Raw genomic sequence first — 9,651 nt, 5'->3', positions numbered from 1 at the left:
TCTCCCAAGTTGCTCATATTCCTTGGGATGGTTTGGGGGCCACAGGAATCCCAACAACTGTTTCAGAGCCTGCTGCCTGGGGTGCTAAAGAATTATGCATGAATAAAACCTTAGGGGGAAAATGTAAGATGCTAAAGTAAGCATCTTAAAATATGGTTGAGAAAGGACTTGCAAACTTTAAGCTACCCAGCAAAATTCAAATTAAAAGTAGATAGCTAGTCACATAAAGGATCTGAATTGCGATGTCAAACAAAACATAAAATAGCAGGCTGGAGCCTGGCATGGGGGTGTAGCAAATGCACTCACCGAGTCTGAAATGGAATCCTATTTTGATACGCCACACTTTAAAGAAGTCCAAAATGCCAAAATTGGAACTTAGAAAATATATAAACTAAGGGGAACCCTTTAAATAACAGGCTTTCTTTGAACATTTAAAATGTGAAGTTTACAAGTGCTATGCATATAGCATTTATAGAAATACATCAAGTTTGTTGAAAAATTTAGGCCACACTTGCTCTGAGAGTGGGCAGTCAAGGAGAGCAGAGGGTACTGAGCATTCACTCTCAGAGTCTTTTCACCATGAGGTGGGCAGGACAAAGGATGCGATAACTGGAGTATGTCTTTACCTTGATGTCACTCTAGGACTTTGAGACACTTACTATTACTTTTCTCCCAACCTGGTTGGAAGCATTTTCTTCTCTTTTTAGGAGAAAACTCGAAAAAGAAGTGGCGCCCTTGGAGGTAGTAGGCTTTGTCCACCCAGTGTGTTTAAGAGCACTCTGCCATTTTGCCATTGCCATCTTCTCCTTGCTTTAAGTCTATTATTATGGTGTCAGATTTTCAAGTGTGGTGTAAAAGTGTGTGTGTATGTAAGTGTGTTTTAGATGGTTCTCTTCGATTAGAGAATAATTCTTCTGAGGTGTCATCTCAGGTATGGTCTTATTATTTAAGTAGTTCTGCTTATTATCTGAGTATGTTGTGCTTGAGTAGGTGCAAATATATTTATTTTCCCTTTTTAACACCAAAAAAAGAGAGATGGCAATAAAAACAGTTGGATCCAAATGTTAAAAGTGAAGTAAAAAATTCTAAACAGTGTGTGCAAGAAAAGCAAGATTGTCTCAAGAATCCTAAATGGCTAGCTTTTTTTTTTTTCGGTCTATACATTCACTGCAAAATCTGAAACATCTTTTCAAACCTTCCCAGTCATGTCCAAGAAATGGACACATCATTTCTGTCTCCCAGCTTTATCAAGGTAGATAGTGATGGGATTGATTACTCTTTCTAGTTCTTCGCAATAGGCTGGCAAAATCATCTTTGTAACAGAAAATTCGTGGCCATGTCTTAGTTTCTGCTTCTTCAAAGTGTTCAACTTTGAAGCAGTTAGGTAGGCATTACTTGAAATGAATGCTCAATGCCTTCTCTTGGCAATGTCCATGCCATTTTCTGCCTTCAATATAAAGTTTCCAGAAGATATTTTCAGGAAAATAAAGAACATTTGTAAAAAAAAAAAAAAAAAATGCTAACCATAGCAATCCTGAACACTGACTGTGGCCCTTTCCCTATAGGAATTATTAAATGGGAGAAAGCAAGTACTGTTGACCATGGCTGACATTCACCTGGTGCCTGGTGAGAGAAAGTGAATGTTGAAGTTTTGAAAACACAGTGGCAGTAATGGTTCAAAACAAGGGCATCGGACTCAGGCGTTCTTAGGGCAGTATCAGGAATGGAGGCATGGGGTCTAGAAGCTAAGAGGAGTGTGACAGTTTGGGGTGAAGTCTGGGCAGACTGACTGAAATCCAATGAGCATTCAGTTGTAGGCATTCTGGGGGTGGTGTGGAGTCATCTATGTGGCTTTTGGGGGGGACACACTGACCAGATCTACCCATCACATTTTAGGATAATGAAGTGCATCTTATATATATATAGTTAGTACCTTTAATTTGTCCTAAAAATAACATATTTTTTGAGTTTCAAAGATTGCACTGAAAGAGAGGAGATTGTTTAGAACATCCTTTATTTCTCATTTGAGGGCTTAAGTTAAGAATAAATGAGTACAAAAGTTAAATCTAGTAAAGGCTTCTTGCCTTTATCACTTTTCTTTACAGAATAGCCTCATGTATTGGCTCCATTATAGAAAATTCACTCTCCAAGGTTTTTCCAACAACAAAAAAAGCTTCTCTTAAGTTTTTCTTTTCTTTTTCTTTTCTCTCACTCTCATAAACCCCTTTAAACACACACACACACACACACACACACACACACACACATACCCAAGCACACTCATTTTTTAGGGTCCTCTAAATCTTTTAATTCTTCTCTGTTTTTTGTTACTCCTATTTTCTCAGAATTCCACCTAGAGTGTTACTCTAATCCTTTTGTTTACTTCGCTAGTCATGAAACGTAATTTAATTTATTTGGTAAGGTTGCTTTCTTTTCTCCTGAGACTCTCAAAAAGAAAAAGCTACAAAAATCACTTCTATTGGTCAGAATTTCCATGTTTCAAAGTGCTGACATCTTTATATCTGATCAGTAAAGAAAAAAAAATCTTTCTTTTACATGTGAATTGAACGATTGATACAAATTCGTTTGAAATTTGGTACAGAAATAAGAGCATTGGCATAGATTTGATTTTTCCTGAAAAGAATTGCATCCTGAGGTCATCGTATAAAACAGAGTGTGCATTATTATTTTTAAAATAATTATGAAGATGGTCCGGATAAGCTTCTAGTTCTAGATCATTCCTTTCAGAGTTACTGTAAATACTGAACAGTACTCCATGTATTATGCAGATGAGTAAGTTTCACACAAGTGCTTTAGTGAACAATATTTATTTCAGGGAGGAAATGCCCTATAGGAGTTAAAATTATGGTGTGCTGGGAATTCCAAGATGATGTCACCCCAATCTGAAAATACTACTGTGATACAGTAACGGTGCTGTGTGCATTTTCTGAGTCTAATTTCTGACAAGGAATCTGAGTTTTCTGGCAAGCAGGATGCATATCAGCGTTCACAAGAGGCATGTCTTGGTGACTTCCTCCTGAAAGCACATGCACAGCTTCCTGTTTTGGTCTAATAGCTTCCCCTGGGCTTTCGTAGATGCAAAATTACCTACCCAGTGATGGGGAGGTAGCCTATGCAAACAAGTAGGTGTTTTATTTTTGAAAAGCTTTGCTTCACCTTATCTTTGTTGTTTTTATTCTACTAATCCTATTTCCTCTCGTATTTTACACTAACACTTAAACTGTCATTTCATCTGTCTTTGAGAAGTATTTATTTTCCCTTCTTAGGCTTATTCTTCATTCTATATATATTATATTTTTCTCTCTAAGCATTGCTTTATTCTTTACTGCTTTATTTGCTTACAATATGAATGGTCTGCTAAAATGTCTTGATACATATTGTTAATTCATTTGGTCAACCAGTTAAGGCAATTTGTGGGCCTGTCTTGTCTCTCTCTATGTATATATTCACTGGCTGTACAAAGATACCGCAAATATTCATTGTACTTTCAAGTTGCTTGCACAATTTGAGTTGAAGATTCTATTTACAAAAACTGTACTTCAAAGTAAAAAGTGATTGACTCCAACAGAAGGTAAAAATGAAGTACTATGAGGTACTTTTTTCATGTGATTTTTTTGCCATTTATATTTTCCTTTGTGAAGTGCCTGTTCAAGCTTTGTGCCCGTATTTTTCCATTTTGTATTTATTTTTAATTGAATTGTAAGAGGCAGGAGCTGTTTATATATTTTGGGTGCAAGTCTTTGTGATATGTGTGTGTGTGTGTGTGTTCTTTTCTTCCAGTCTGTGACTTAATCATTTTCTTAAGACTTTAATTTTAGTGAATTCCACTATAAAACTTTATCTTTTATAGATGCTTTCTGGATCCTGCTCTCCACCCCAAATCTTTGTCTGCTCCAAAGTCATGAAACTATATCCCTATATTTTCTTCTCTGTTTGGTCTGTGCGATAAGTCATTAGGGAAATATACTACATGTCCACTAGAATAACAGTAATTAAAAAGACTGGCAATACTAAGTGTTGGCTAGGATACAGAGCAACTGGAATCATTATGCATTGCAAGTGAAAATATAAAATTTCAAAAATCACTTTGGAAATCAGTCTGGAAGTTTCTCATATAGGTAAACTAGAATAAGGAAGAGGAAACTTTCTGGGGTGAAGGAATATTCTATATCTTGGTAGGAAGTGTGAGTTATTTGTCAGCACAGTGAATGTACACTTAAGATTTGTGCATTTTTATTTCCATTAAAAGCAATATAAAAAGAGTTGGGAGGCAGAACTTAACTGATTGGTCAAAAATATGGCATATTGGTTAAAATATGGATTTTGTAGTCAGAGGATTTAAATGATTTATGCATTTAAGTCATAATTCTGAAACTTATTAGCTGTGAAAGCTTGGTTAAGTAACATAACCTCCTAGAGCTTCGGTTTTCTCTTCTGCAGAACTTGGATAATACCTTCTTTCAAGAGATGTGAGAATGTATGTAGTTCACAAGGTCTGACATAAAGTAATGTTAAAAAGTTATTGCCACTTGAATGTGAGGCTTTAGTGTGGGTGTTTGGGAAGATGGTAAATTGTTCACAAAAATGCAGAACACTCTAGTGAGATCATACCTGGCAGAGAATATGATGAAGTCTCTTTGAATAAAAAGGATTTGAGACCAGCAGAGAGATCCTGAAAATAGTTGACAATAATGAGACTGGAATTTGGGAGAGAATTCAGAAAAGGAACTTTGGATTTGGACTGTGATATGCTGGTAAACCAGCTCCCCAGAAAAAAAAAGAGAGAGAGAGAGAGAGCTCTGATTTGTAGCATTTGCTGATTTCCGTGATATAAATACTCCCATCAGGGCCAATTTCAAGCTACCAAACCTGTTTGCCAAATTTCTGTATATTCATCAATGAGCTCTCTTTTAGCTGGTGCCAGCCAGCTCCCATACACTTTGGACCTGAGTTATTTGCCATGGCAGAGAATGAGAGAGATACAAATCTTTTCTCACCTTGCAAAAGGCTCTCTTGCCTGCAGGATAATTTAAATTTAATTAAGTTCCTTTGCTGTGGATCCTCATTTCTGAGGGGGTCTCTTGACAGATCATATACCTTTCTCCACTGTGATGTAAAAACACCTTATCTTCTTATGTCCAGTGCTTTAAAGTGGCCCCACAACAAAACAGTTTCTCCATTCTCCTGCTGATGAGATATGGGTTCTTTTTCTTCTTCTAGTACAGAGGCTGCTCTCTCCAGGGGTACCTGGAGGCCACCAGGTGCCTCAACCTGGGAGGGCTTCAAGCACAGCCTCCCACTGTGAGAAGAACAGCTCTTCTTGTCACCCCTGAGTGCCTTTTTCCAGTGCCAGACTCCTGCCCCACTTGAGATTATATCTTATTCCTCCCTTTCTGGGAGAGGAATGGATGCTTTCATACTGAGTTTATCATCTCCCATCTCCCATCCCATCCCCTGACCAAGGAACCAGTCTGTCTGCATATTCCCCAGGTGGACACAGGGTTCAAATAAATCCCTTTCACATGACTACTGGAATGGGAAGCCATGGGATAGGATTAAATCTGTCTTTAATATCTTTGAGCTGTCTGTAGCATTATGGACACTTTGTCAAGAACATAAGGGGACTCTTCTTAATCCACAGGCCTGCTAAGATACTCTGCTAAATGAACATTTCCAGAAATTCTTTGTCCTAAAGACAATAGATACGCAAAGAGCATTTTGCCCAAAGATATTTCCTTTCAACTTGATTTATGATAGCAAAATAAAATGAAAGCAGCATATATGACCACATTTCCTTAGTAAAATATGACATACCTACTTAAAATAACATTATGTAGCACTTGAAATTATTTATGAAAATGTTTTTACTCATATGGAACATATTTACACAATACTGATATTTACCATTTAACCAGTTAAAATATGGAAAAAGAAATGATTAGAAATAAATTTCTCAAACTTTTAACAGTGATTTTCTTTTGGTTGTAGGATGGTGGGTGTAGTTTCTTCTTTTTTCACTGTGCACTCATGGGCTTCTCCAAATTTTGTACAAGCAAAAACTGTCTTTAACAAAACCCTAGCGCCTCCCAGGGACTGAAATTATATTCTGATTCTTGGTGTATCCACACCAGTTTCTTTGAAATAAAAGTCCATTTGAAACCTATGGTCAAATTACTTATAAAATATGGATAAGACATATTTCGTGTGTCATAAAACTGAGATTGTTTCAGCCATGAAATGCAGGGATGCTACCTCTTTGACTATTTCCTTCTATGCTTCAATAAAGGAGAGAAATTTCAAAAACTAAAAACCTAAGCGTTCTCACCTCAAAGTATTTTTAACTTGCAGCAATTCAAGTCTTCAAACTTTGTTTTCTTCTAATATATATGAATTGATTTATATTCCTCAGTTGTATTTTTCCAACATTTATTATGAAAATTTTCGAACATGTAGAAAACTTCAAAGAATGGTACAGTAAACCGGTTTAGATCCACCACCTAGATTTTGTAGTTAATGTTTTAACATACTCACTTTATCACCTAGCTATTTATCCATCCATCAATTCATCTTATTTTGTGATATGTTTCAAAGTAGGTAGCAGACATGAGTATACTAAATACTATATTGTGTATGTCTTTAGCTTCGATGGTTTTTAGTTACTTTCCTACCATTTTTGGGGAGGGGAATGCATGGTCTGGGAATTGAACCCAGGTCTCCTGCATGGAAGGCAATCATTCTACCACTGAACCACCCATGCACCCCTTTCTTACCCTTTGAGGTAAAATTTATATGCAATGGACTATACAAATATTGTGGCCAATCAGTTTTGATGAATATGTAAATCTATATAACCTAAACTCCCGTCAGGATAATAAACATGTTCTATGATTCACAAATTTCCCTCCTGCTCTTTCCCAGAAATCCTTGTACTGATTGACCCTCCCAAGCCAATCATTCTTCTGATTGGTTTCCACCCTATAACCCTTTTTCCAAGTCTAGAAATTCATATAAGTGGGTTTGTATTCGTATAAATTGTAGTGTTTTGTGTCTGGCTACCTTCACTCAGCATAATGTTTTTGAGGTTCATCCATGTCATGTGTTGGTCATATTCCATTGTTTGAATATCACACAGAATGTTTAGCCATCCTTCTACTGATGGACACCTGAGCAATTCCAGAATCTAGCACCGAGAACCTTCTTGTACAAGTCATTTTGTGAATGTCTGTTTACATTTCTTTTGGGTGAATACCTCGGACTGGAATTGCTGGGTCATATGGTAGGTGTACAGTTAGTTTTATAAGAAGCTAATCAATCTTTTTCCAAAAATGTTGACCCTTTTTATACTATTACCTATGGTTTATGAGCTCCATTCGCTCCTCATTTTCAGCAACGCTTGGCATTGTCAGTATTTTTCATTTTGATTTATTTTAATTTTAACTATGTTCATTGGTTGTTACTAGCTGAATTATATATCTTTAATGTGCAAGGACTTGATCAGTTCCTTTGTTGCTGGGAGCGGGAGATGGGGGGCTGATCTAAGAGACCCAGCCTCACTAAGTCTAGGGCACACTGAAATTGTCAAAAGCTTAGCGTTTTACAAAGATTCATTTTCCCCCATAGAACACTCTCTTCTAAAATGTGGATGGTATTTACTGGAGGCTGACTTCATAATTATCCTCGTCATGTTTGCTGGTCCCTTCCTCCTAAATCCTTTTCCATTCCTCCCACTTCCCAGTCTCCTTGGAGCACCTCTTAGGGACTGTGGAGTTTTCTCTGTTTAGTGCAGACATCTAAGACAAGGTGACTTGTCCCATGCTTCCTTCAGCTGCAGACATTTGTGCCATGTCTCTTCTTAATCTGTAGGCATTCTGAAAAAAGGAAAATGCTTAATTTACCGCAGCTCAGCCCCTTGCACCCAGTAGGTGCTCACTAAATTTTTTTTGAATGTGCCATAGAATGAGAGCCAATGGGTTAGTTGAGAGCACAGACACTGGGGGCCAAACTCTACATCCTACTAGCAGGTTACTTACTTCTCCATGCCTCAGTTTCTATCTGAAAAAAATAAAGTATAGTAAGAGTTCTTACCTCATTGTACTCGGTGAGGATTAATGAGTTAATTTGTTAAAAGTGCCTACCACATAGAAAATAAATACGAATAAAATTAATCCAAATCCTAAAACTGGCTTTCTAAATGTTCCTTCATCCTGTTATATAATGAATTCCCTTAGAAAGTGAAATACCAAAAACAAACATTTGTAATAATAATTCATCTTAGAACTATTTCTTTCAAATACTCTAGTGTTGCTATCCCAGAGTTTGGCGAACACGTCTGTCTACCCGTGGTGATTGTGTAGCTTTTGATCACGTGCTTCTCACTCTCCAGATGTTTAGACTAAGCATGTACTTAGTGCTTTAAAAAAATTTTTTTTACTTTTTTCTTTTGCCTTGTCCTGGGTCTTTTACTGTATATTCTTTGAAGTACTCTGATCAAACCTGCAATATTTGAGATGTAAACTCTACTCCCTTCTTCTTTTAAATACAAGAGCAATTTAATCCTTTATGCGCTCTAAAATATTTAACTTATCTTACCTTCAATTATTTTATAAAAGAAAGGTCTTATTTTTTAACAACAAAGTAAACAGAAAACACTGACATTGTTTATAAAAAGTATTTATGGTCGATGGGACTTACATGTTCTCAAAGCTCATCATTCACGTTCTTTGAAGAAGACCTTTGGAATTCTTACCAACAGAATTTGAAAAGGAAGACTTAGGAGGGTCTCAGGGCTATTCATCTGCAAAGGAAAAGTCTACATCATATCCCAAGATCTTCAATATCAGTGATAGTCAGGCTCTGTTTCCTGGACTCAGTTCTGTACTTAATGTCTTCTTTTCTAGGGTCGGAATGCATCTGTTTGCCTCCTTACAACACGGAGAAAACCAGCCCATAAGTCAAAGGTGAGCACTGATGGTTGTGTCCTGTTTAACATGTTTCTCTGCTTTGCTTCAGATGAAAGATTTCAAATCTCATCTTTAATGGGGTGAAAAGTATTGAATTGGTAAACACTAACATTATCTCTCCATATTGATTCATTCTCCATTTGTGACTTTCAACAAGCAAAAAGATTTCAAGGGTCACCTTGGCTATTTCCTTGTGACCTCCAAAATGGCTTTCATTTTTAATTGAATCTGGATTGGGGTGGCTGAGAGTGGGGAGTGGAAATCCATGGTGCTCGGAATAAAGTAAAGGCTAGATGCATCCACTTGATATTAAAGGAATGCTTTTGCAAGCAAAAAAAAAAAAAAAAAAAAAAGTGGGGGGATGGTATTTGGTAAAAACGAGTGTCGTCTTCCCCCACTCCCGCATCTGCTTGCCTTCACAATGGCCGCAGTGTTTTCTTTTACCTGGTAGGTGGCCTCTCCATGTACCAATGAGGCACTGCATGAAAATGTGCCTCCTTATGTCGGAGGGAAATTTGCTTCCACTTCTTTCCGCCTGCTCCCCTGTGCCTCCCTTTGTTCTAATCATACATAGGAGGAGAAAAGCCAGTGATATCAGCAAACATTTTCTTCTCCAGCCACTTTTTTGGAGTTAATAATTCAAACGGATCTTTTACAAACGCTCATTTTA

The 9,651-nt window shown here is 37.1% G+C and overlaps 1 non-coding gene across 1 annotated transcript; it reads right to left on the bottom strand.

The window, feature by feature from the left end:
• Positions 1 to 6,707: 6,707 nt before the first annotated feature.
• Positions 6,708 to 6,778, bottom strand: TRNAG-UCC (transfer RNA glycine (anticodon UCC)). Its single transcript has one exon. It is a non-coding gene; the product is annotated as a tRNA-Gly (tRNA).
• Between the last annotated feature and the right edge of the window lie 2,873 nt (positions 6,779 to 9,651).

The sequence above is a fragment of the Tamandua tetradactyla genome, chromosome 15 (assembly GCF_023851605.1).
Source record: "Tamandua tetradactyla isolate mTamTet1 chromosome 15, mTamTet1.pri, whole genome shotgun sequence".
NCBI classification, from domain to species: Eukaryota; Metazoa; Chordata; class Mammalia; order Pilosa; family Myrmecophagidae; genus Tamandua; species Tamandua tetradactyla.
The sequence above is the reverse complement of the archived record's forward strand: the minus strand, read 5'-3'. Positions and strand labels throughout refer to the sequence as shown.